Here is a 26,644-nt window from a genome sequence, read left to right as displayed (position 1 = left end):
AACATCATTAATTAAATAACAGTGAAGTGATTTCCTTTGTATATAACTGTTAAGCCTGTCATCTTCTCTGGAAGGGTCTAAACATGCAAGAGTTTTGAGAAGTGGCTTCTTCAGCTGGTTTCCTTTCAACAGCCTGAAATTCCCCTTAATATTTTTCTCAAAATAAACTTAAAATAAGAGCCCATTGTAGAATCATAGAATCACAGAATAGTTTGGGTTGGAAAGGACCTTGAGATCATCCAGTTCCAGCCCCCCTGCCATGGGCAGGGACACCTCACGCTAAAGCAGGGACACTGCACTGGTAACTAAGAGCCAGTTTCTAGACTGCAGTCACTCAGTGCACAGTTTCAAGCAACATTCTTGACACTTCCATGCTCCCTGTTGGAATTTTGTGAATAAGCTGGAAAGGAAACTTTAACCATTTGAGAGAACTCTTGGTCATCTCATCTGAAGATAGTAATGCAATTGGGTGAGTGTATGTTTCATAACAAAGTGTGTTTTATCTGGCTTTTATTGTAGCCCAACTAACTCGATAGTTGAGCTACAATAAAAGATACAGTATTCGATAAAACCATATTGAACGGGATGGACTAGAGAGAACAGACAGTGCCTTCTAATGATTCTCTAAGTCCCTTTTCCATATCCCCTGTTTTGACCTGAGAGACCTTTTATGCAAATGTAGTCAATCTTGAGCGTCAATTCTACGTTTGCAATTCCAAACCTGCATTTTATTGAGTTGAATGGTCAGTATGGCCAGAAAGGCATGAATTTCCCAATAAAAGGAGGAGTTATTGCCAAAGTAGCTGTGTTTTCAGCAGAGAGAAATGCTGAATGTTATGGTCACCCTGTTATTTACTTAAGAAAGGTTCTCTCTTCTCTTAGACCAACATATCTGCCAAGGATGCTAATTTCCATACTGCCCTTCCACAAACACTAATGTATTCCAGGGGGCAGACTTTAGGCCAATACAAATCAGCCCAGTTCCATACCAACAGCTCTGACAGTACAAACCAGCTGAGCATCTGCTTCAACATACTCAGCTGTCATCTAATATACTTACAATTCTCTTAGCTCACGTAAGGCTGTATGGTTTTGACAGTGACTGTTTAATAAAGCCCAGGCATTAAGAACAAGGATGGAAAGAGAATATTTGCAGAGAGAAAGAGAATTGACTAACACATTAGATTAGAAATAACAATAAAACTGCGCTTCCCTGTCTTTTAAAATCACCTGTCACTGTTTTTCCTTGTGTTAATAGAACTAAATCCTTTCCAAACTTTTTGTCTCAATAGTCTCCGACTCCCATTTTTCCTTCTGTGTATCTGTGGACATTAATTTGCTATTAACAGCAATGTTACCTGCTAGAACACATGATGTGCCAGAGCGAAATAATAGGAGCAAGTTATTAACACTTCAAGGTTGACCCGCCCTTTATCCCAGAATCCGTTCTGTGTGTCTTCTTATTGATCTGACTCCTGCAGCTTTTTGTCACCTGGGAATTAACAATTCAATGTTTTATTTGACCATTTATCTCTTTAGCAAAATTGTTGCAATTGCTTTGACCTTTGCAAATGTTTATGACAAGGTGTTTGCAGTTTATGGCGCTCATAAAAGAGTAAAGCTCAGATCAGGTCTAATATGTGCAAGGAGCTAACCAAAGGCTCCCTTACAGAAATATCCTAAGCTAGAATGTATTTAATTTATTTGCAGTCTAATGAAAAACAATAACAATTTCCCATTCCAGCAGGACTGGTGCTAGGGACAGCAGCTCATCCCGGGACCACAACCACACCACTGTACTCCCAGTTCCTACTTCTTTTGTGCGGGAAAGCATCAGCTGAGGGTAGAAATTACCTACAAATAGAAATGGGTATTAAAACTACAATTTGTAAGTAGGCTCACATATGGTTTTTGTTGTTTGCTGTTGATGCCTGCTGGGCGAACACCCATGTTTGCATTACCTAAGCAGTAACTTTGCTCTTGCTGTGTGCCGTTTAAGTCTATCTAATGGAGTGTGCATATATTGGGCTGAGATTGACAGGTCAAGCCCATCAAGTTTGTGACTTCTAGCAAGGCCTTCCCATAATCACCATCACAGGATGTCCTAACCCTCTGTCCAGCTGCTTGGTCCTGTACCACCAACCCACATCCACAGATACCGCTCACTCCAACACATTCCAGTCACACTCTCCCTCAGTTTTCTGCAGGCACTTTGTTCCTGCCCATGGCTGCTGACAAAGATGACGGTCCCTGGACACTTTCTTCTGTGCAAAAGGGCATGTTCCAGGTAGGAAGGACAGAGAAAGGTAGGAAAGAAAGGTAAAGGGAGCAGCATTGACCACGCAGAGGAAGATTTGGCAGCCTGGGGATGCCATTATTATTTCATCTCTTAGGGCTCCCTGTGTTGCACAGAGGTCAGCACCCTGTCTAAAGCTATCCTGAGCCCCTAGAAGAGCCCATCTCCTTCAGTTTAGCAGCACCACTTAAGATCTCACTTTTGGCACCCCAGTAAATTGCTTATCTGGAATAAATCTGCGTAGTAGAATTAATGAGGTCACCCTAATTTCCTCAGCTGCTGCGCTGGTTTATGTGTCTTTCCTTGTAGGTCTGAATATGGCAATCTGGAAGTGACTGCACTCACAAAGCCTCAACATTATTTAGTAAGACACTGTGAAAAGTGAGTTGAGTGGCACAGCTGTGTGAAATCTCACAGAACAAGACAAACAACTCACTAACTCTAATACTGGGACAATAAAACCAGTCAGTCACGAATCCTTGAATTCATTTCTTAGCTAATAAAATACCTTTATGTGTGTTCAGGAGTGACTAACTCTAAAAGTCTGGTTTTACCATGTATATATTCTCATGTTATCAGAGCAAAATGCAGGTTTGCAGCTTTTACAGCTGTGCTTTTCCCACAGCAACCCAAGCACGTTCAGTGTACTTCCCTGTAATTTTCAAGGCCTGACTTTAAATGATAAGGCCTGAGGTGCTTGGCTTATTCGCATCTGCTGCTTTCCTGGAGGTCAATCAAACACTTCTGCATTCAAGAAGTAATGGGGTCTTACAAAGGAAAACAATTATTTCACTTGAAATCTATTGATCTGGTTTCTGTGGTTCATGTGGTGTTTTGGGTGCAGAGCAGTTGCTTGAAACAATTTGAGATCAATTCAAGTGTAACCGAATCGATAGATAAGCATAACTGAAATGCACTGCTCTTGGTTTGTGTAAGAATATATTTTTACTACCAATAGTAATGTGAGAATGCTGCGAGTGATCAAAACAGAAGGTCAGAATGAGAAGCTCTTATGTATTAGTGACAAATACTACTTCCAGCATCAGATTTCAGTGTAAAGGAAAGCTGGGACATGGAGTGCTATGAAAAGAGGGGTTTGTTATTTTTAAAAGCCTTTTTACAACAGCTTTGCAAAGAGTTGGGCTTATTTCTTTCCCGAGTATTAAGTCATCCAAATACCCTAAACTTGCCAGATTCAGGAGATTACAGAATCACAGAATCACAGAATCCCAAGGGTTGGAAGGGACCTAAAAAGATCATCTAGTCCAACCCCCCCTGCACAGAATGTTGCTATATTTAACTAATGTTGCTTCAAGAGAGTGAAATTTGCATTTTGTAATTACTTGCACAATAAATGCTGTGCTGGAACTCTGTGATTTTAGAACCAGGTCTCCTTTCTATGCTGTCAACGCAGTTTTTCTTTGCCTCGTTCTTCTGTTTGCTCCTGTTTTCTGTTGGGAGTTTATTCAGGCAGAAAATTTCTGGCCATTCAAAAGAAGTTTGGAAACAATGGATGAGGAAAGGCAATCGGGGTATCAGGAGATGCATTTTGACATTAACTCTTTGTCTGCTGCCAGAGGAGTAGCTGACAACAAGCCTAATGGAGCAGGGGAAGCTTTTGTTAAGGCGGTTATTAACCACGCCACTGAATCTAATAGAAATCTAGATATTTTAGTCCTGAAATTACAGAAGTATTGCTTTGAGAATCTTTCCTGTACAATGCTGGGTGCTGATAGAAGCCTGGTGGGCACTAAAATGAGCAAGTTTGATTTCAGAACTATAGAAGAACTCTTTGGGATCTACAGGATGAAGACAACTGATTTTCTGAATCCTCTATTTCTGTGGGCAAGAACAGCAGCCATAGGAAAGTAATGCACAGTTAACAATGAATAAAAGTCACAGTTTCAAGTCTTTTTATCCTTATCTGAAATTAATTTTGATTGTTAAACAGTAAGGCTTTTGCATCCTGCTAGTTTTGTTTCCTAAAGCAGTTATTTGACAGATGATTGGTGGTGGGTATGAGAAGAAATCTGCCCCATTGTAAATATACATTACCATAGAATTTCACAAAAGACTGTTAACATTTTGGTGCTGTTTAAGCAAGCTTTTGAGTGTGTTATTGCACCTGAAAGGATATTTTGTATGTGCACACGATGCTGAACTGTTCAGATAACCTTGTTTTGCAGGCAGAAATGCCTCTTGTATGCAGAAATACAGATATCTACACGCGTGAAGCACACAGGGATGAGATTGATTTAGTTCTGTGAATCGTAGTATTGTGAATATTCTAATGATAATAGCAGCAAGAAGAAAATCTAATATAATACTTATTTTAGTGCCTTTTGGATCATCAGTGTGGACCAGTGACTCTGGTTTTTATATTTTATATTTTAAAGACATATTTTCCACTCAGGTGTGTTATTAGAGCCAGGTTACCTGACCTGGCTCAGTGTGGTAGGGAGAGGTGTGGCAGAAAAGAGATAGGCAGGAAGTAGTAATGAGCTGATAGTAGAAGGGGAGACAGAGAGGGCACTTCAAGAAGGGTGATTAGAGTGAGAAGACAAGAAAAATAAACCTTTAAAAAGTGCTGCAAGGCATAGCGAGCACAGAGACAAAGAGCTGGGGAAAGAGAGAGTTGGTGGATACAGTAGTGACTGTGAACAGAACACTGCCAGAACCACAGACTGCAGGAGGACGCACGATGTCTTTGCCACATCATGAGACACTGGCACAGGCTGCCCAGAGAAGCTGTGGCTGCCCCATCCCTGGCAGTGTTCAAGGCCAGGTTGGACACAGGGGCTTGGAGCAAGCTGCTCCAGTGGAAGGGGTCCCTGCCCATGGCAGGGGTTGGAACTGGATGAGCTTTAAGGTCCCTTCTGACACAAACCATTCCATGATTCTATGATCATTATCCTTTGCCATTGGCATCTGCTCTGTGCCACTGCCAGAGACAGGACTCCAGGTTTGGTCTGACTGGTTTGGCTGTGCTGATGTGCTGCAGACCCTAGGAGAGACTGCAGGTAGTGGCCAGTAAAGGCTTCCTGATGTTGTTGAAATTAGGTGCAGGGGCTGTTAGACTGCACAGCCTAGTAACTCCTACTGATAGTAGTTGTAACGTACCTTGGTTGCATCGGTGATGCAACTTGAATGAGTTATAATGCGGTAAAATGAACAAAGAGATTAAAATTTTGCTTGTTGATCTTAAAATTGTGAATCTAAAATTACGAGCACTGTTTCTGCTGTACTGGATGAAGGTGGAGGAAACAACAGTTACGATTTGTTGCTCAAATTATGGTTGCTAAAGGGAACCACCTTCTACAAGTTGTTGGTGCTCTGTTTCCCAGAAGACCAGTGGTGTGTCAATCTCGGGTCTTCAAGCTGAGCTCGCAAAAAGAGACAAAAGTGACTTTTGTTCCAAGCCAGATAACACTCAAGGCTGCTGTCAGTTTTCCAGCATTGATAACTGAGCAGTTCCACAGATGACCTGTTAGATATTGGAGTTTTTAGTGAACTACTGTGCTACTGAACAGATGTGGACCTGGGGGGTCCATGACATTCAGAAACCTACATTAGTTGAAAGAAATAACCCATTCACTCATCTACTGCAATGAAAGCCAACCCTCATCCTACACTTTGTAGTTTAGTTTCCCTCTGGAAGTAACTTCCTCTAAACTTAGGGATCATCTTTGTGCATCTCTTACCTCTCGGTGTGTTCTGCTTGAATGACTCCACAGCTGCTGCAGTCAGAATAGAGAGCAGAGATCTGCAGTGTGGACTGGAGAATTGTCCTTGTCACCACTGCCACGTGAGTGTGGGCTGTGCCAAGCTGTGCTGGCAGTTCCCATGGGCCTATCTTGTGTACAGACCTTCAGGAAGTACGACTTTGGGAACAGATCTTCCCAATTAAGACTCTAATCGGAGGAATAACTTTGGAAAGGAAAGTTGGAGTTAATATTCAACCTGGCTTTGTTTCCTTTCACCTTTCTTCATTTGAATGACTTAACTGCGCCGTTAAAATGTGCTACCCTCAGGACAACATTACTGTGAGGTAAATGATGCTAAGGAGAAATGGGAATGTTGGTTGTTTTCATGTAACATACCGAATGGAATATCACAATTCATTTGGGTAATAGACTACTATGAAGGCTAATTAGAAACTGTGAAAATCAAGAATCACAAGGAGTAGTGACTCTTCTAACGAGCTGGGATTTGAAGCTGACAGAAAATCAAGATGCTGAGGATCACAGCTGAAAGAAGGTATCTGTCATGGGTGAACAGATAACTGCTGTACTAGGGTATAGGGCTTTCCTGCATATGGTTTTTCAGGTGACGGTCAAATAAGCACACAGATCCCACAGTCCACTCCCCATTTATCTGCCTTTGTGGCGCAAGGTTTCAAGATAAGAAGATAGCTTATGAGGCTAACAGTGATCTCTTCTTTACCTGTTGTGGGAGGGAGTTATCCAGCCTGTGACACTACAGCTCTTGGCTGTAGAAGAGACCTTGAAGGGATGAAGTGGGAATGGGGCAGGAGCTGTGTATCCTGTGGCTCCCTGTGTGTTGTGTGGGAATCCTAGGCCTCTGAGCTGCACTCTGCTCAGATAAAGGCCAGGAAAAGCAAAAGTCAGCTCTGAGAAAGATCAGGAACAATCCTTTCCATTAGGCACAAGCCTGTGACAGACTGCAGTAGTCAATCCTAAGGCAGGTTATGAATATTTCCAAGTCTTACTATTAAATAGGAAGATTAGTTATCTCTGAGATAATGTGAATTTGTCAGCTTGCTTTATTTGCACGTTTTCCACTCTTACCATCTGGAAAACCTATTTACCTTTCCTTTATGATACTTTGGGTGCCATGGTTTCTCCATCAGCTCCAAGCCAGGTTTCCTAGCTGTTTTTTTCCACTGTGCTAGCAGCGATCACCTGCACTGGTGATGCAGATGGAGCTGTGCATTGCTGATTAAGAGCTGTGAGATACAAAACATGTCTTTTGCTCTGAGAGCACCATAAATGTGCTTTTTGAAAGCCCAGGTTGAAAGCAGCAGCACTTCAGTTGGAGTACACTTCTCTTTGTATGACTCATACAACAGTAGTTTTTATCTAAAATACATTAATACTCTTTAGAGAAGGGTATTGCTGTTGGGTGCGTGGTATGGAAGGTGATCCTCTGGTTCTGATTATAGTGGTTCACTTCAGGCTTCTACCTCTATATGACCAGTTGGCATTTAGAGTCCAAGTTTGGAGAAGCAGTTTAAAGCTTTGCTTTTTAGTTTTCGGAAGTCCTGTTCTATGCTCTTCTATTCAAAATAAGGCATTATTCCTGATAACATCAGTTGGTTATAGAATTTGTGACAAGGAACTCAACACACCCAAGAGAATGAAGGAAAAGAGAGAGTTTAAGAGTAGTCATATAATCATGGAATGGTTTGGGTTGGAAAGGATCTTAAGATCACTCGGTTCCAACCCCCTGCCACGGGCAGGGACCCCTTCCACTAGAGCAGGTTGCTCCAAGCCCCTGTGTCCAACCTGGCCTTGAGCACTGCCAGGGATGGGGCAGCCACAGCTTCTCTGGGCACCCTGTGCCAGCGCCTCAGCACCCTCACAGGGAAGAGCTTCTGCCTTAGATCTAACCTGAACTTCCCCTGTTTCAGTTTAAACCCATCACCCCTTGTCCTATCGCTATAATCCCTGATGAAGAGTTCCTCTCCAGTATCCATGAATAAGACAGAGACCAGGAAGACACCTGACACACACACACACACTGTCCCAGCAGGATTTCTTCTTTCCTTCTGTGTTATAGAAAGAATAATTTCTTTTGCATCAATGTTGTGGAGAATGTTTTCACACTTGTGCAAGGCCCTCTGAGCATCAAGGTCTCTGCTGCCTGAAGACATGAAGTGCTTTACACTGCAGGTGTCCCACCTGAGAAATACTTGCACTCTGAGGTCATGAGCAGGTATTACAGGAGAAGCAGGGGAAATGGAGAAAACATCAGGAAACAGCTTCAATATTTGGGGTTTCCAACTGTTCTTTTCACCTTAACACTGTATAATTTTAGAGCTACATGGGCACAGATACAGAGTGACAAATCCAGGCTGTTCTTTGGAGAGGAGTCCACATTTCTGAAGACCAGATGGTTTTCAGAGAGATGCTGTTTTGCAGTCTCTGCTCATTATAAAACAACAACAGAAACCCGAGAGGATAATTTCAAAGCAAACAAATGCCTGTGCACTCTGTCTTCTCCAAGGCTGTGCCATTTTCAGTCATTGTAGATGCAAAGTGTATCCAAATAACCACTCACAAATCACTAGTGACTGTGGTACCCTACTATCTACTAATGGAAAAGGCAGCTGAAATTCCTATTTTTGTAGCGTTTTTTACCATTTCTTTTAAATCTATAAAAGTGCTTGTAGGTATATTACATCACTGTGGGTTTTAGTGATTCAATACCAGCTCAGAAAGCCTACATTTGGCTGTAAGGATGTTATCTGAATGATATTGGATAGGATATATTCTAAATTAATGATGAAAAAGTGAATAGATGTTCCCTGTCTCTCTGGCCTGCCCTTGTCAGCACTTTGTGGTCGTTGTCATTGCTTAGGAGTTGTGAGGAACCAGATTAATCCAGAGCAGCGGGATCAAGGACTTCCCTGGATCTTTCAGTCTGTCCCTGGATGGTTACATGTTATCCTGAAAGCCCAAATTCTTTAAACAGATGGGACAGAAAGACAGAAGGATGCTCGTGACTCCTATGCCTGTCCTGCTCTGTATCAGCTCCCGTAAGCTGCTTCTAGGGAAAGGGAACCTGAACATGTACAGCTGGAGTGAGAGTGAGAATTTGGGAGATTCAGAATGTGTGGATCATAAATCACAGAATCACAGAATCCCAAGGGTTGGAAGGGACCTCAAAAGATCATCTAGTCCAACCCCCCTGCAAGAGCAGGGTAACCTACAGTACATCACACAGGAACTTGTCCAGGCGGGCCTTGAATATCTCCAGTGTAGGAGACTCCACAACCCCCCTGGGCAACCTGTTCCAGTGCTCTGTCACTCTTACAGTAAAGAAGTTCTTCCTGATGTTAACGTGGAACTTCCTATGTTCCAGTTTACACCCATTGCCCCTTTTCCTCACAGGAAAAGACCCACTGCTGCTTCCCAGGTTGCAGGGAGGCTGGTAACTGATGGGAATAGGAATGACATAGAAAGAGGACGCATTTCCATGTTAGAAAGCTGGTGCTAGTGAAACCTGTGCCTTTTTCTGTCTGGGATGACGCTCTTCCCAGTGTCACAATCAGAAAAGGACAAATGGAAATTCCCTTTCCAATAAATTCAGCTTCTTAATTAATTTAGTAAGGTGCAAGGTTACAGAGCTAAGAACACATTGTAACTATCTGGTTGCCACATAGAGTTCATTTCATAGTGGAATTAGTATTAAGTGCCTTTTGAAAAAAGCTTTCCATAACATAATATGTTTGGTTCTCTTATACATACATGTTATGGATGTAATATCTATTAACCTTTAACTCTGAGATTCCTGTGTTCTAAGCTCTTTCTTGATGGACAGTCCTTACAGATGCATTTATCCTTAATTTAATGATATTATATGTAATGCTCTTTAATGTGATTTCTATATGGGAATTACAGCAGTAGCTGTATCTGGCAAAGTGTAGCTTCTGAACAAAGAAATAGCTGCCCTTGTTAAGAACTGGAGAGAAGAAAGTTTCTGAGGTCCTTTGGCTTGCCCCCAGCACACTGTAGTGCAGATGGTTAAACAGTGTGACAAGGCTAGAGTCTGAGAGCTGTGTTTTATGATCGTCTATTTGTCTACCACCTCTTTGATGTGGTAGTGGTATAGCAAGTATTCAATAATTTACATACTGTAGAATATGGCCAAATATAAATGATGCATTATTCTTCCATTTAGCCCCATCTGAATTGATTGATTACCAAATCTTCCCTTTGTCATTTATCAGCATTGCGATTATTTATACCTTTTGCTGAGTTTACAAAGTAACCCATCAATCAGGCAGCTGAGTTGCACTTCCCTGATTTATAATGGACATCTTAATGATCAGAACCTGATCCTTTTAGTATTTATTTATTTATTTTGGTCAACATTGAGCTTGGAAAGAGTAGCCAGAACACAGGAGGCTAAAGCTAAGGCTGGGAAAGATGACACCCCCCCCCATTTCACCCCCCTTTCTTTGCATTATTGACTTTTATTATTGTAATATTTACATAAAAGTGCACCACAAAAAGTAAACCCAATGCTGTTAATTTTAGTAATGAGATCAGTGGTGCCCAGGAAGCCACAAGGGATGTTCAGGTTCCAGTGAAAGGAGCAGAGAGCTCTGCCTGACCATCAGTGCTGGTGCAGGGGCTGTGGACCAGGGCACACCAGCTTCCAGTGGTCTGGGTGGCCCATATAACCAGAGACAAAGCAAACACCCCAGGACCCAGCCTGATGCCTGGTGATTCAAACCAGCTGTGCAGATGCTCTGGCTGGGGTTGCTCTTGCTCTTAGACATTGCAATATTTTATCTGTTGTAAGCTGGTTTACAATTTGAGTGCATTTCCACTCTTTATGTAGGGTGAGAGCTAAGCACATTCTGCTGGTGAGAGCTAAGCACATTCTGCTGGAGACACTGGTATGCTACCAGCCTGCTTTATTCCTTTAAATCCATGTAAAATCCTTATTTACCCGTATCATCTCCCTGGCTTTCTCTGCAGTTCAGGTCTGGCTTTCTCTCCCCCATCTCCACCATGCTCCTGAGCTGACACTGTTCCATAGGAAGCTTAAAGAGGGAGACAGGCAAGATACACTGATCACTAAAGTCTTCCCCAGTTAAATCCTGCAATCCCAATTCATTCTTTTGAGTGAAGCAGGTGACATGAGTGATGAATTTGAAGCCAGTGAAACAGAGAATGTGGGGGTGTTTGCTCTCCTAAAAATTTGAGTTGGAATGTTGTTAAAATTCCTTGAATAGAGAAATCACGGAACAGGTCCTTTCTGGCAATTGATAGCTTTGATGTTTAATCACTATTTGCCCTTTTGTGGTTTGGGCTCACCTAATTGCATTCTCATTAAAAATTGCACTAATATTCAGCACCACAGCTGAAAAGTGGGGAGATGTACACGGTGTGGAGCTCTTTGGGCTTACCCCTCCCTGCTATCCTTACGAACATTTGCTGTGCTAAAAGCAAAGCAGATTGAACATAAAAACCTGAAGGTCGTCCATACAGTTGTCTCAATAGCAATCTGTGTGACTTTAACCCTGTTGAGGAAAAGTAATTACCCTTTGGCTTCTGATGACCTCAACTAACCTTTGTTGAAGGACCAGAGAAAATAAAGGCTGACCAAGAGCCTGCCCTTCCTGCCCTGTGGTTAACCTGCTCTGGGAATGAAGAACACCCTCCACAATAGAACGGGAAAATGTTGCCATGGAAATATCATTGGAAGAAGAAACAAAAATCTATTACAATTAATAGTGTTTTATTAGGTGACTCCTATAGAACTGTTTAATCCATGGAAGTTGCTCTATCTTAAGATCTGGGGTCAGGAAATTTCAGGAGGAATAAAAGCGGGAGGGAGGGAGAGGGTACGGCGTTAAAAATTCAAGAGCTGTTGACAGAGCTGGGATGGTTTCCATGAGATAAAAGAAGCAGTTAGACATTGCACACTGTAAGTATGGGAAATGGGAGCAAGGAAGAAATGCAATTCCAGTAATTGCAGACGATAACCACCAGCTCTCCAACTGATCAGCAAGTGTGTTGATCACAAACACTTTGGGTTTGTTCTATAGCAAATAACAAGGTTCGTTTTTCTTGTCACATTTCTTTTCACAGCACTAAGGCCTTGCTTAGAGATCACCACGTTATCTGCAGTGTGGGCTGCTTTTGTGTAGCTGGCATTTTGCAGATCAGGTTCTACCATGCTTTTGGTTTGATTTTTTCCCCTCTTTTGGTGTTTATTACATCTGACACCTCGCGATACACCTTGTATTCCATTAAATCCACTGTTCTACTTGGTCTGCGTTAGGCTGAGGCAAGTGCTGTTCGTTACCCCAGTCAGTGGCAGTTTCAGCTGGGGTAGTGCTGCACATTTTCACAAGCAGTTTAGCAGATCCTAACAAATATCACTGGTTCTTTGACCACACAAAGCCAAAAACTGGGAAGACATCAAACCCATACGTATTGCTGATGGACAGTATCGCAGTTTCTAAGGCACGATAAAGCATTTCAATCAGGTAAACTCTGTGACATTTCCTTATTCATGTGACAAATTACAACGGTGTAACTGATGTAGGAAGAAGTTTTAAATGTGGGCTTCTAAACAATTTTAAATCATTGTATTGATTTTAAGAGAAAGGAGCAATTTTAGCACATTTAAGACATCGTTCTATGGTTCTATACTAACAGACAGTCGTATGCATCTATATTCTGGCATTGAAAATGAATTCAAACTAACATGTTTGTTACAATACCAGCCTCCTTTTTGTGGTCTTGTTGCCAAAGCACAAGTATTGAAAATGCTAAGAAGGTATCAAGTGAAATCCTTTGATTAGTATTACTGATAATCTCACTGTTAGTGTAAATGGGAGCAAGCCTGTGCCCTGACTGTGTGTTTCTTCTAATCAAAGCTGAAACCGTGCAAAGGAAATGAGTTGCAGTAAACATGGTATTAAAATTTTCTCCTTCTTTTACAATGGTAAATGAGATTTCTTTTCCTCTCCAATATTTTTGTTGTCAGCTTTTATTAATGCAGCTCTGGATTTTCACCCTGAGAGGACTCATCAACTTCAAATGGTAATTTGAAAAGAGAACATAGTAAGCTGGTAGAAACAAACACTGATTTGTACATCAGAAAGACTTGGACATTAAAATCATTTTCTGTATTGCAAATATGGTCATTTTCTTAATTTTTCCTAATTGTAACAACATTATTCCGGTTTTAAAATTCCTTTGCCACTTGACATTTTGAGCACAGCGTACACTATGACTGGGTGCAGAATTACACTAGTGATAGTGCACCCTGCCCTTGGTTTATAAACCATAATCTTGTCTGTCGCTTTAAAATGAACTGTCTGCTCTATATACATTTACAACTGTGAATTGTAATTGACCAAAGCTTTGGGCAGATTTCTTTAGCTACCTGAGGCTGTATTTCAAGTTACCAAGGTGGTGTAGGTCCAGCATGAAGGCAGTGTGCTTTCATTCATTTTCAGCAATGATTTACATCTCCCTGGCTCTGAAGCATTGCTTGCTAGTGTAACTCACCTGGTCGTGGTGCTATGGAAAGCTGTTACCTGTTCTGTTGATCTTCCCACTTTTCCCCTTCTGCTTTTGCCAAGGTTTTCATGGTATTCCCTCTCCATTTCCAAATGCCGTAGGTCCATGGATTCTGGCTGAAGCTCACAACAAAAGTCAAGAAAGTCATCATCATCCGTGGAGTTTCTGTTGCTCTGTTGAATGAAGAGAGAGAGAAAGCAGGAGGAGAAGAATTACAGTTGTTGCTCAGAGGTAAGCCTATTGATAACCTGCTCTGTCCTCAGTGCTTGGAGGAGTTTGAGAAACCCCCTTAAATTATGCACATCGTATTATTTCTACATTAGAAGTTGTTAAGGCATCTTCACTTGTGGACTGTGTTCTGTTGTGCTTTAGTTGGTACATGGGCTGCATCTCTTTCCCTTTTAGCTTAATATAATTCTAAGGCCTGAAGTATTTTAATTCATTGAGATTTTAATTTGTGGGATTAATAAGGATAAAGGACTGAGGGGTGTAGGACCCTTTGGTTGTCCCTGTTGTTCAGGTTTGCCACAAGAAGAATTTTCTGACTGAATTCAGAGCGAGCTGTATGTACTTATTCTGCTTTATAACGGGTTCCACACTTTCATTCTCTGAAATACATTGTCTGCTGTTGCCAACTGAATGGGAAGTGAAATAAAAACTCTGTTTCTAATGTGTTATTTTTCTGCATTACTGTTATTTTGATATGTCCAGACAAGTGTATGTTCTGCTAAGCACAGTATAACTTATGTGAAAGAACTAGGGAGGGAATATCAAAGCAGAATAGTCAGAAATATAAATTCAGGTGCAAAGTCTGAGGATATACAGTGACATTCTTTAGAAAGCAAACCCCTGTTTATACTCCAGTTAAATATTGGTTTTGTGTGTTTGTTGTTATTTTCACCATGAAGCATCCACATGCAATTTGGTAGCTACTGATTAATCTCGCCAGCACATTGTCAGGCGTACATTGGGAGAAGTCAGAAATGGAATGATTTCTGTGTTATTCTGACCTCATACATTCACAGACATCTATAAAACACGAAGCTTTTAAACATAGCACGAGTCTTAAAGCTTTAATTGATCTCACGTTGCATAACTGGTGTATTTAACTAGTGGCCTCCTATTGTTCTATAGCATTATCTAAAAACGTTATGCCTTCCAAGAGGAAAACTGACAATCCCACGGGTTAAATGTTGTCTAAATGTTATAGAAAGAAAAGAGAATCGATCCGGTCATCGGTGGTAATTGCAGCAGAAATATTAATTATAATAAGATTACTTCTCAGCAAAGTACAATATTGAAAGTACTGAATGAACGTCTGATTCTCAGAAATGTAAATACAGTCAGAACAGCCAAAGCCTTGCAAAATGTGTACGGGTTATTTTAAACTACACAAGAGGTGTTTTTAATAAAATCATCTGACATTTCTGTAGCACATTACTGTCACTTCAAAGTCATCTGCTAGATATTCATTAACAGTACAGCAATAAAGCATCAAAAATAGTTTGGATAAGTGTTTATTGGTAGCTACATCACACAGACACATAAGTAAATCTTTTAGCTTGAAGGTTTTGATTTTAAATCAACAGCAGCATTAGATATCCTAAAAGTTACCACAGTCATTAAATACCTTATAGTGCTGTATCCCTGGTAATCCAATTTACACAACTATATCCTCAGCAGAAACTCCTGGGGTACACAGTAGTTCTCTTCAGTAAGCCCTTCCTGCTTTTTCTTGTCAGGAAGCAGTGATGGTACAATTTTATCCTGTTGATAATTTGACTCTCTTTAAACTAGTTCTTGTTGACCCACTGGCTTGGTCTTTATTAGGGTGGAGGTAGCTGGAAGACTGAAGGACTGCAGACCACATTCTTCTTTATGTTTACTGTACCTTAATATTCAACATAGCATCATTATTCTGAGGCAAAAAGAGAAAAGCTGGTCCATCAGATAATTCCATACATTGCAAGTCCTTCCTCTATGTCCTGCAGTGCTAGAGAAGGGGATTATTGCTGCAGAAGAAAAAGCATATCTGGCCATAGTGTAGGAATAATCACTGCAGTCCAGCTCACCCCCACACCTCTTTCTCTCTCCTTCTCTCTCTCTCCCTCTGTTTGAGGCCCCAGCTGATTCAGTCTGCATCCATCCATACATAAATCATTGCCCTTATTCTATTGGTTACATGGTACATGGCAAGTATTGATTTTTTCCGTTGCCTCATTGCTGGAGAACCCATGGTTTTTGTGAGACTGAAAATGCAAAATTTTTCTCGCTGGAGATCTTGTCAAGGTACAGAAATGACAAGGAAGGAGGGTGCTGCTGTAAGGTTTGTGAGGCTGAAAAATCTTCCCCTTCTCTGTTCCACTCTACTGTGTCCCAAAAAGTCGGGGCTTGTTAAATCACTACTGCTTTAGGTAGGCTTATGGGCTAAGCAGCAGGAGAATAAGCAAACAGAAGCAGGGCCTGGCTGCTCTGAGGCAGGCATTGCTTAATTATTCAAAGTTTAATTGTGTTTGAAACCGGAACAAAAAGCTAAAGAATAATGTGAAAATAATGCTATTTCAAGGGAAGGAATGAATCCGAAGCACAGGAGGGTAACATGCTGAGGAAAAATGGACATTTGTTTCCCTCCTGTGTAGCACAGAGCTGGAATATTGTGCTTAATTCTTGAGGTAGGTCTTCGTGGCATTTTGAAACATGTTTACTGTCCCTTTAGCAGTGTGATTGCTGCATCCAGGTAATTTTCCTCGGCATTCAAAGCTGCCTGGAAATGTCTCACAAAAGATGGCACCTTATTTCCTCAAAAAAGTATTTCTAAGGAATAGGAAGATGAGGTTGTGAGGCAGGGTTTGAGCTGTCCTCCTTCAGTAACAGAGGGTTCCCTGGTATAAGACTCTCTCTTACTAAAAGCCTGATCCAAACCACACACTGGAGTCAACAGGAATGTTTTCACTGACTCTGTAGGTGCTGGATCAGCTTCAGGTTACACAGAAGCCAGTATTTTCCCTTTTTTCGGATCATAGAATCAATATGTCAATGTGTCAATACTGTTACTTTCCCCCATTTTGCAGAGGAGGTGGAATGGCTTAGGATGGTGGTTTATAGGTGGCTGTAGAATATGACTATATTTAATCAGATCTGTTAACACTGTTAAACGAGATGTATTGAGAAGTGTGTGTATTTTCTTTAATTCAAAATGTGACCCATGGCCACCCTGTGCCATTCCCAATCACTGTGTTTTGCTTCTGTGCTGGTTTATTGCATTTGGAAGCCACTGCCCACTCTTCTTTTTACCTCCACTATCTTTAGGCTCCAGTCTGCCACCAGATGCTGTAGGCACTCCATTGAAGTCATTGTACCTGACTTCTGCCAATTGCACATCCAAAGCAGGTGACATTTTCTATCTGCTGTGTGCACGCAAATCAAATACCTGAAAGAGAAATACAGCTTTAGAGCTGTTGTGTTCCTGGGGCTGTAGAAATTGAGCACAAAGCTAAAATTATCAGTAATGATAATTTGTAATTGAGCTTTCTTCCTCCAAATATGTCTTACAACTGGTTGGAATATGTAACTGGAAGATAAATCAAGTAAGACCAGTGGAAACATTAATTTTGGATTAAAAATCATTTATATCCATTTTGTTACGCCATCAGCAAATGAGCTTCTGGCTTCCCCAGGAATGTATCACCGAAAACCGGGCCTTTTGTCTCACTGTAAAGCATAACTTTCCTACTGGTTTAGTATACACACAGGCCAGATCTTCATTCTATTTGATGGTAATCTTGGTAGTAATTGGAATGAGAACCCTTCTTCTTCAATCTTGGTGACAGTGACTATGTATAGAAGGGTTTGTTTCGTGTCTCTCTATTACTCATTCAAACCAATTTTCTGATCTAATTTCACTCATTTAACCTTTAGTAGTAAAAAGGGAGGGTTATTTGGCTAAGTGAGGTATCCTTTATCAGCCAAGCACCAGCAGTTCAGTGGTTATAACACAAAGAAGAAACACTAAAGAAATGCTAGTCTAAATTTGAATACTACCAAGTGTCTTTCATTGGTTTCTTACAGTGTCAGGACACAAAATGCTTTCAGAATTTGTCCCAAGGTTTTCCCAAGCTTTTAGGACTCATCTTCTATAGGGGCATGGTTCCTTGTACATGTTCTACTGCAGCCACCAGGCTGAGGTCTGGGCTTTCACAAGGCAGCTGGCCTACCTAGGTTAAAGTTCTGCTGTAGTCTGTGCTCCTCCTGAAGCAAGGTGTATTTGCATCACAACTCGGGGTATTTTGGTTGGAAGCCTGGCAGACACTGCACACATACAAAACAGAAACAAGTTACCTGCCCCTCACCCTCACCACTCAGTGGTTTTCCTTTCCTTTGAGATGCTGCATTGTGTTTGCTGCCAGTCTTTTGTGTGGAAGGATGGATGCTGCGCTCAGTGTAGCCGGCACACGTGCATCACGCTCGCCAGTCCCCACGGTGCTGACTCAGGTACTGGCTGAAGTAGCTTTATAGTATGGCTTGAGGAGTTCACTTGTCAAGGGAAAAGGCCAGTCTGACAGCAAGGCAAGAGCTGGTCTCATTCACTGGGGCTTTATAGCAGAACTGGCTGCAGAAATCCTGCCTGAAAGTTCCTCATGTCAGAGTGCTAACTCTTGAAAGCGTAATTGTTCCCATATCAGAGGTTATTGTGTGAGGGTCAGAACAAGGGAACACCTTAGTCCTGGAAAGGAGCATGAGTCACTCGGAAGTCCTGCAGTGGTCCTTCCAGTGTCTGGGAAACCATCTCAGTGTTGCCACGGCTTTCCAGAAGAAAGTGGAGTATCAACAGCACGAACCAACACATCATCCTCCTTCAGATACTAGAGCAGAGGCCATGCCCGCTGCTCTGCAGGGAGATGGGCAGTTACAAAAAGTATGATTGGATTTTATGGAGCCAGGCTGAGAGAGCTGGGCTGGGGCAGCCTGGAGAAGAGAAGGCTCCTGAAGGGGAGACCTTAGAGCAGCTCCAGTGCCTGAAGGGGCTGCAGGAAACCTGGAGAGGGGCTTGGGACAAGGGCCTGTAGGGACAGGCCAAGGGGAATGGCTTGAACCTGCCCGAGGGGAGACTGAGCTGAGCTCTTAGGCAGAAGCTCTTCCCTGTGAGGGTGCTGAGGCGCTGGCACAGGGTGCCCAGAGAAGCTGTGGCTGCCCCATCCCTGGCAGTGCTCAAGGCCAGGTTGGACACAGGGGCTTGGAGAAAGCTGCTCCAGTGGAAGGGGTCCCTGCCCATGGCAGGGGTTGGAACTGGATGAGCTTTAATGTCCCTTCCAACCTCAGCCATTCTATGGTTCTATGTTTCTTCCCACTGGTCAGACAGCCCCAGAAAGGGAAGTCAGCTACTCCCTGGGCTGTCACCCTTGCCTTTGGTGGAGGCTGGTGCTTTGCTGATAGACACATATAAGTGGCTGCACAAATCTTGTGGACATCTACACCACGCTCCCAAAGCCCATGCTGCACCATCATCGTGCACCCAGCAGCCAAACCCTAATCACAGCCCTTTCCTGACCTGCTTTGTACTAGCAAGGTGTGGTTAGTGTAGCCAATGCTGCCAACTTCTGTCTGCATAATTCTTTTGGAGGAAGGCAAGCGTTGCTTTATTAATTTCCTTGAAGATGGACATGAGAACTAATAAATAACAAAGACAAGAGGTAGAAGGGCTTTTTCCTGTAGCAACCAATAACAGTATCTTCGTGGCAAACACACGTGGGAAGAACAGACAGAACAGCAAAGCCTGTTTGTGTAAGATAGAGCTGAGGCAGGCAGGGACCTTAACCATCCCCTGAGCAGTGAGGGCAGAGCAGCTGCCCTTTTCCCCATGACAGAGAGCCCTCAGCCTGCCCTGGGAGCCAGCCCATGCTGGGGTCACGCATGGACCATGAGGATAAGCTGCTGACAGCAGGGACAAGTTAACCCCATCTCCCTCTCACCCACCACTTGCCATCCCCACTGAGCACAGCTGTAGCTCTGCTAATGAAACATCAGCAAATTGGGTAAGAGCAGATTTTCATCCTCAAAAGCCTTCATAAATAAGGGTGTGATGTTAAAAAGGCTTGCCAGTATCTGTTTCATAGGTGGGGACATTAAGGAACACCGAGAGCTGGCACTGAAGCTGGGAGAAAGATGTTTGAGAGCTCCTGCTTGTGACACACATGTGGGAAAAATTGCTAGGGAACATGTGGAGGTTTGACCCCTCTAATGCTGCCAAGGGCAGCGAGGTCTTTGCTTTGCTTAGCAAGCGTTAGTCACAAGAGCATCTGGCTCAGCTCAAACCTGTATGTTGCATTTTCCTAAAGATAGGAATGAGATCCCAAACTGGAAAAGGGAAGGAAAAAGGAACACAGAGTCCTTTCTGCGGGAAGGCCTGTTTAACTCAGCCTGTCCTTGTGGGAATGCCTCTCTTAAGACCCAGCAAATTAACTACACGTGCTGCAACACGCTGCAGGACGTCTGTTGTGGGTTTATCCAGTTAAATAGGAGCAGAATATAGTGCCACTTCATTTAATCTGTGCTGAACACTGCCTCAGAGCCCAGGAAAGTTATTCAGCAATAATTTTAAATCCCATCCCTGGGAATTAGAAAGGAAAAGAAAAAGGAAACAGCTCCAGACTCTACTGTTGGAGCCTGTCGTTGTAATAAAACCCAGGAAAAGGTTCTTTTACCTGAATTTATCGCTTAGCAACCAAGAATCTACCTCCTGAGATTGTGGGTTACCAAGGAACTGGCTGTGACAATTACCAAACAGCTGTCCCAGGAATCTCCATAGCCTTTAACCTCCGTCAGCTGAAGGATGGGCTGATGACAGCGAGCAAACAATGGAAACACACCCTAATATTTTATTGAAGAGCTGAGGGAAGCCACAGCTGTATGGATCACTCAGCCAGCTGGATTGAGCTGCTTCACACTGCGTGGCCTGCCTTCGAGAAACCGCTCTGCAGCCGCTCTGGGTTTAAAGATACATTTGGGTCTCCAGCCTCCAAACTTCTTGTCAAATCACTGCATCCAAACTATCAAGATCATAGAAGCAAGATAGGTTTTGCTGTTGGGCAGGAAGGGTAATTGTCAAGCGGGGGTGTGTGTGTTTATCCTGCTGGTGATGTACAGAGTTTTCTCATTCATTGATTTTGTTCATTTGGGGGTTTTCTGAATGTAACTTCCACTGAGGATCGGGGCCTCTTGCGTTTTCTTTTGGTTTCAGCAACCTGCTTTAGTGTCCCTGCCAGTGGCAGGGATTGGAGCTGGATGAGCTTTAAGGTCCCTCCCAGCTGAAACTAGTCTGGGATTCTGTGATCAGTGAGAGGGAAAGCATTAAATATCAAACTAATAAAGGAGTAATTTAGAATCAGGAAAAAAGCACAATGAAGACTGGTAGGGTAAAATTAAGGAAAAAAATACAACTGAGCTTGGATATTGAGAAGAACTTCTTTATAATCAGGTGGATTATGTCTGGGGGTGGTTTCCCAAAGGAAGCAAGGGAAATTCCTACTGGTAGTGTGTGGGAGCAAGCTGGGGACAGTGTAAAGCATTGAAAATGTCACCTATACTAATGCAGGATCAGTCCTGAGCAATGGCAATTGCTTCTTTTTACTTCCTATGGTTTTCTCACGTTACAAATTCAGGCAGAAAACTTGCAGCAAATCACAAACACAACTTTTTATGCTGGTGCTTCAGGTGCCCTGAGCCTTCAGATTGATGGCAAGTTCTGAGTGTCTCCTTTTAGTTTAAAATAGAAACAGGAAAAAGCTTTGGGGAAGTTAAGGGCTCCGTTTGCATTTACAAATCCCAAGTATGCAAGCTGGGGCTGGAATGGCAGCGAGCTTGGATTCTCCCTGCAGGTATCCAGGGGGAGAGTGTTTGGAAATCAGCTGTGTGTTACTACTGTGAGCATATGTATTGCTTACAGCATATCCTACTTGAGGTATTATAAACTGCTCCGCCACCCTTCTTTTTCCCTTTTCCTTCTTTCTTTTCTCCTCCCTTCCCGGCATGTTCCACACACTACAATAGTGAGAACTGGCTCAGAAAATCCTTCACCAGCTTTCCACTGACAGCAAGTTCACAAAGGAAGTATTCCCTTGGCCTTATGTGGCCAGAATCCTCCTCCTTGGCACTGGAGGGTTCTTTAACTGTTAAGTTAGAGAAGCTTTCATTTGGCTTCTTCTGGGTTTTTACATCATTTGTAAAGCCAGAATGATAACATTTACCCTTTCACTGCACACGACTGTACTAACTGCTCAGGCACTTGGGATGTAGAGGGATTTTGGTTCCTGAAATAGGTTAAAAACCCCCACAGCTTCATCAGCATCATTTCTACTGATGAAGTGACATCTCTCCTGGCATAAATGTGTCCCACTACACATACAGAGAGCTTTTGAGAGTGAGCCCATGCTGTCCTGCAGGAAGGCAATGGTGAGGACGCTGACCCAGCTGCAGGTACCAGCACACTGTACTTCTGTTGAGCAGAAGCATGCAATGAGCTGTCAACAGTAACACCTTTTCCCTCGGAACTGAAACCCTTTTATTATCACTTGGTTCAAAGAGAGTGATGGTGAATGTGTGAATGCTTAGAAACTGAGCAAAGACCTTGGAAATATTTATTTAAAATAACAAAAATTGAAGCATAGTCTTGTGTTAATGACTTGTTATTGCCATTGTGGCAGTGTCTGTACATATCTGCTGCGGGCATTTGGCCAGGCTTGCAAGCTCTGGTAACTAATGTTACCATGATCTTACCATGATGTTACCATGGCAGGGGGTTGGAACTGGATGATCTTAAGGTCCTTTCCAACCCAAACCATTCTGTGATGTCTGAGGGAAGTGGCATCATGGTCACAAGCAACCCAGTGCAGTGACATGTCCCAAACTTGTCACTGCCCAGAGGGTGATTCCTTTCCTGCTCTCATGTATTTCTAGAGCCAAGTACCAAAGGTGCTTTCACTCCTAAGCTGAAGAGAAGGATAGGAGATCACAGCAACTGTCCTGCTTGCCCCTCTTTCCTGCTAGTCATTCTTCTCCAAGGTGGAATTTGCTATAGGAAGGCTTTGCTGGGACATTCTGTCTGTCTCTTGATGGCGGATCACGGTTGTCCTGTGTTCTGGCTGGTAGCTGGTTGGTTACGTTGACAGATGTTGCAATGATTCTTTTGGCACTATTCTGTTGTGCTGACTGTTCAAACAGGAAATTCATCTTTTAGTATTTGCACATGTTAAATGTTTGTCTTAGTAGGAATGGGCTCTGACAGCAGCCTGGTCAAACAGGGTATTTTTGGAGCAGCAAATGCTGCAATTCTCAAAGCCCTCCTCATCCTGCTGGTGCTCCCTGAAGTACCACAGGCCTCACTTGTAGGAGATAGGAGCTTCTGAACTCGAGGTGCTGCCGTCTCACTGTTTTGGTGATGGGTGCCTTTGGTGGCACTCAGTTCAAATCATACCATGGGAGACTTCAAGAGGTTTGCTCTATGCCAGAGTCTGCCCTGCCCTTGTTCTCCCTTTAGTTTGTGAAGATCTGGTTTACTGAGCTGGCCTCTTGCCTAATGATGAGTGAACAGGAAGGTGGTTGTGGCTTGTGCTCTACAGCAGAAAGTGAGGATGTGCTCAGAAGTGTGGCAAGAAGTGCTCCTCCCAGCAAAGACTGACTGGAGAACTGAAGCCGAGGAAGCTAAATCTCCACCTAAATCCCATTTCAGGTGACTGGTTTTGACCTTGGTAGGCAGCTTCTTTGAAGGACAATCTGCGTATGCAGGTGTGATTGAATGTGATGCATTTTAACTTGTTTCCTACATTTTCATGAAGCAAACTTCCGTGGATTATATATTTGAGGGCTGAAGGTGGCTGTTTCGTGTATGCAAAGACATTAGAGATACCCTGGCTGACATCTGGTGTGTTGTCCTTCAGAAAATGTTTATAAGACATCTGAATTTACAGTATTCACCAAGTGTGGTGTCTGTGCTGAAGCAAAGCACATGATGAGAAGTAGCTACGCACAGACTTGTGGTGCACATGGTGGAGGAAAGGTTTAATCTGGTCAAGACTTCTCCATACTGCTTCACCATCACTTGGTAGGTGAGCACCAAGTGGCTGCAAGTCGCATGTGAAAGCTGCTTTGTGTCCTGCCAGCCTTTTGGAACCACTTCAGAGCTATTTTGAGGAATGGAGCTTGGAAGTGGAAAAAGGCTGTGTGGCAAGGCTAGGAGATGTATTTCTGAGAAACGCATTCGGTCCCTATATGGTTATTTTTGTGTAGTTTGACAGGAAGAAACTAATGTTGAGGAGAATGTGCTCAGGTGAGTGGGATTACAACACACACATGTATTTGCAACATGGGTATTCGCACACAGAAGTGCTTGAATAACTGTGCATATATAGTAAAAATGTCTGATTTCTGCTTGCAACACTTTGGGTACCAAATACCTGCTACTGATGAATTTCTGAGTAAAAGTCCATTAGCAAGTGAATCTTTGGAAATGCTACACCTGCAAGAAGGTAGAAGAATATTGAGGATGCAATGCTGAGCATCACTGAGGAAATATAGGAAATACAATGAAATCTCCCCATCCAAACCTGACATTTGTGTGTTCTGGCTTTTGGAGTGATATTGTCAGTTTGGAACTGGCATCGATTGTTCATCAATATATTGAATTCTGAACCTACGTGGTTTGTGAAGGTTTAGTGCCCTGCATGTTCTGACAGCTTTCCTGATCACCAGCATTTTCGATGCTTTCCATCTTGATCTGTTATTTATCTTCCCAAATGCACTCACCCCAATCTCTGAGTAACAAAGTTGGTGCTGGAAGGAACACGCTATTTCCATAAGAACCCCAGAAGTGTTTTCATGGATGCTGGGTGAAAGTGGGTTGCAGGAAAAGGCACTGTCTTTTCACAGCGCTTGATTTTGAAGCACAACCTAATCAGGACTTGGATGTTATTAAAGTAACATTCTTGTGAAAAGGAACTGGGTTTATAAAAATGAAGCAGCTTCTCAGCCAGGCCCATTATGAATTGCAAAAGCAGCTGGGAGATTTGGCCAGGAAATCAAGGTTGGGGTTTTTTTCTTCGTCAGAGTTTGTAAGATGTTTGGAGGGACACAACATTTAATTCTTATTTCTCGGCGTTTCAGGCCAGGCCTTGGAAAAACCCATCTGACAGTGAGTTTGTTTGTATATTTTACATTTTTTCCCTAAGTATGCTAGGCTCATTAGCAAGCCTTGGAAAAGGCGTGCTTTGTTCAAGTTAATATGGAAAACAAGATACTAAGGGCTCAAATCTGTCTCCAGAATATAAATAAGCATAGCTTCCTTTGGACCTGATTCTGACCACAGTTATACTGGAAGCCTTGTTTCGGGGGAGAGTTATGAATGTGAGTTTGCTAGGAAATGCTGCTCCTTCAACAAATTTCCTGACAGTGGTCACTGCGTTTATTCCTACAGGATATACACATCCACATGCAGAATGAGTGCAGAGCATCCAAAATAGCTGCATGAACAGGACATGGCTTATCTTTGGTGGAAGGCACTTGCCCAGCAGGTACAGTGCAGGAGGAGCATAGACATCAGGGCTGTCTCAAATCCATCTCTTTGCCAGGAGAAGGCCCGTGCTCCGTTTCCTTTCTGACCCACAGCGCTGGCCAGCAGTGAGCAAGCACAGGGAGGGAATAGTCTGCTGCTGGCTGTGGGCTCGTTCCTCCCTGGAAAGGTTTCCTGTTCTTGTGGATCAAGGGAAAACAAATCATTTTTCCTTGCTTTACATGGAGCAGTTCCTTTGGTTGTGGCTTCGCCTCTAGCAGCAGAGAGTACTCTACTGCTGCACATAACCAAGACGTGGCAATGGCACTGACCAGGCTGGTTTGCTTCATCCGATACCCAGTATCTGACACTGTATGAATACAATCAGATCCCCTTTAATGCAGCAACCAGAGAAGACACTGCTCAAAATTACGCTTCAAAGACATAAATGAAATAATAAAATGTCTGTGACATTGGGTGAATCAGAATCCCAGAGTTGTTTGATTTGGAAGGGACCTTAAAGCTCACCCAGCTCCAACCCCTGCCACGGGCAGGGACCCCTTCCACTGGAGCAGCTTGCTCCAAGCCCCTGTGTCCAACCTGGCCTTGAGCACTGCCAGGGATGGGGCAGCCACAGCTTCTCTGGGCACCCTGTGCCAGCGCCTCAGCACCCTCCCAGGGAAGAGCTTCTGCCTCAGAGCTCAGCTCAGTCTCCCCTGTTCTGTCAGGTTCAAGCCATTCCCCTTGGCCTGTCCCTACAGGCCCTTGTCCCAAGCCCCTCTCCAGGTTTCTTGTACCCCCTTTAGCCACTGGAAAACTGTTTTAAGTTCTCCCCTGAGCTTTCTCTTCTTCAGGCTCAACAAGCAGATGAAGCAGACATCTTTAGCCAAGCATCCTAATTTTTATGTTGTTTTTTTTAATTAAAAGATGGGATTTGAGTAGTTTGCGTGTATTAAACATCTGGGCAAGCACCGCTTAACCAGCTGGCAAAGGGTGGATGTATCCTCATTAGCCAGAATTGATGTTTCCCTGTTATGCCAAAATGGTTCCTATTCACTGTTGTTATGCTAAACTGGGTCCTTTGGTGATCTCCTAATTCCAATAGTACAGTGGCCAAATAAGCCTTGATTAAAGTTGTCCCTGTTTTTAAGCCAAGCATATGGTAGCACCAGAGAGCCTTCCACAGAGAGTGGAGCTGTGATGGTGCTGGGGAACTTGGGGTATCTTTAATTGTTGCTTGAGAAAAATACGGAGTCTTGAGGCAGGGTGTAAACTGCTTCATTTGAAACTTACTGTGGAGCTCAGCTCTTCCCAGTCTATGACACTGCCTTGGTTCTTGAGCTAACAACCAGAAGGGTTCTTCCACGAGTCTGTGCATGACACCAGGTGATTGCTCATGTATTTACAGCTGTGGCACTTTATGGCAACCTCTGTAAAATAACTTGGATTATACAGGGCTCTGGCTGAGTGTGGCTTTCACTGAAATCAATCTGTGATAGCAGCAACATCTTCCTCCTTACA

The 26,644-nt window shown here is 43.0% G+C and overlaps 1 protein-coding gene across 7 annotated transcripts in view; it reads left to right on the top strand.

The window, feature by feature from the left end:
* The window catches only part of CCDC85A (coiled-coil domain containing 85A), a 271,108-nt gene that overhangs the window by 119,266 nt on the left and 125,198 nt on the right, over nucleotides 1–26,644 (top strand). For all 7 annotated transcript variants that reach the window (XM_065682465.1, XM_065682466.1, XM_065682464.1 and 4 more), the window contains one exon: nucleotides 13,686–13,815. The gene's annotated coding sequence lies outside the window, so the exon portion shown is untranslated. The remainder of the gene's footprint in view (nucleotides 1–13,685; nucleotides 13,816–26,644) is intronic.

This window comes from Lathamus discolor, chromosome 5 (assembly GCF_037157495.1).
Source record: "Lathamus discolor isolate bLatDis1 chromosome 5, bLatDis1.hap1, whole genome shotgun sequence".
Classification (NCBI taxonomy): domain Eukaryota; kingdom Metazoa; phylum Chordata; class Aves; order Psittaciformes; family Psittacidae; genus Lathamus; species Lathamus discolor.
The sequence above is the reverse complement of the archived record's forward strand: the minus strand, read 5'-3'. Positions and strand labels throughout refer to the sequence as shown.